The sequence below is a fragment of the Lagopus leucura genome, unplaced genomic scaffold, assembly GCF_019238085.1.
Source record: "Lagopus leucura isolate 7727_CA_CO unplaced genomic scaffold, USGS_WTPT01 Super-Scaffold_100008, whole genome shotgun sequence".
Classification (NCBI taxonomy): domain Eukaryota; kingdom Metazoa; phylum Chordata; class Aves; order Galliformes; family Phasianidae; genus Lagopus; species Lagopus leucura.
The window spans coordinates 11,491,218-11,493,114 of NW_024962265.1; positions in this window are offsets into that span (position 1 = coordinate 11,491,218).

Here is a 1,897-nt window from a genome sequence, read left to right on the forward strand (position 1 = left end):
AAGAAAACAATGATTCAGCTGCGATAAAAGAATACTTGCACAAAGGATGAGGGTAGAATTCAGTGCAGCTGCTACATTTCAGCATTAGCAGGGGGGCAGAGCAGCAAACAAAGTTATGCTTTGGTACAGTCAGCATCTTTTCACATGTTAAAGAAACAACAAACCCAATTCGAAGATGTGCACAACAGAGAACACACCTGAGTACTTCTTAATGATGGCAATATTTGCAAGCAATACACAATATATGAAGCAGATCTTTTCCATCAATATTTTTCTGAAGTTTCAGCACATGCCCTGTGATAGATGCACTGCCTGAAATTTGCTATTTTTTTTTTTGCAAATGGCCATGGGTTTTGTGTTTTGGAGGGATGTATGTACAGAAGAAGTGGCAAGGAAATCTCCTGCAATAAGCCACATAATTGACAAACATTTCACAGATCAAATCTGTTATAAATGTGTAGACTGTCCTATTGGAGATACCTGCAGAATCCATTAAAATCTCTTTGGAGTACATTCTTTTCCTCCCAAGTAAGTAAGAACCTGAGAGCCTGTAACATAATAATCCAATTATTTTTTTTTTTACTCTGTCTGGCAGAGGCAATGAATAGGTAATATAGTGCCTGAATGCTTTGAATGCTAAATATCAAGCTACAGAGAACCAAAGTACTCTCAGATCCACAAGGAACTCCTAAAACAGAATGTTAAAGAGGATGGTTGTACTGCTTAATGGCTTTAACATGCTTTTAATTTTATCCTTTATTTCCATCATAGAAAGACAGGGAAGTCAACGGACACGTGGTATTGTAAAACTAGTAGAACAAAATAAACTGCGTTTTAATAAGCTCTGTAGAATTGCAGATCCTGAAAAGCCTGATCTATGGCTAAGTTCATATTCTCATATCTGCATGCTGCCTGATCTTTTGTTCTCCTTTGTTTAATTCTAAATGAAATTTGAATGGTCTCTTAGATTCTCACAGAAATGGACATCCAAAAAACAGCACTAGCAGACACCAGGATAAGCATGTTACAGTGAAGAAAAGGTACTGTGGTGTTTGTAAGGAGAGGTCATGCGTCACAAATCTACCCAAGTCTTCAGATAGTTAATAAGCCATGCTGGCAACACAGATCTGTCTGCTTGATACCATCTGCCTGGATTTTCAGAAGGCACTGGAACAGTTGTCTCCCTAGAGGCTACAGAAGAAGATAATCAGACATGAAGAAATGTCCAGAGGATGGGAATAAGGGAGAGGAACAAACAATTGCCTTTCACAGTAGAAAGAATCACATGTTGCGTTACACATGGCTCTATGCTGAAGTCTGCATTGCTCAACACAGGTCACAATGATCAAAAACTGTAGAAAAGGAATGAAAATGTTTGCTGATAACAGTGAATTAGTCAGTGATATAGACTCTAGATGATTGCAGACTCAGAACTTCTGACCCAGTCACTTAATGACTAGGCAACAAAAGCTCCCTGTCAGGAGATGCAAAGGGAATGCAGACAGGATGCCAGCAATCACTAGAAAAAGAATCAAGAATATGTGAGAAAAATATCCCTTTGCTGTTGTATAAACACATGACACGCCTGCAACTTCCAGAGCGTTTGTAGTTATGCATTCATCTGAAGAAAGATAGAGAAGTATGGTAAAATACACACAAATTAGTGCAAGCATGTGCATTAGCAAGTGTGGTTACTGATATGGAACAGTTGTAGTAAACAGAACAACTGAATAGATGAAGGCTTTTGTCAGTAAAAGCACTAAAAAAAAAAACCATGAGAAAATAAGGATTGTTCTGGAAAGGTGAGTAGGAAATAATTTTTCAGTATAAAAATATGAAAAATCAAATAAAAATGAGATGCTAGCTTCTAAGAAATAATAATAAAGAGCGAAGTCTT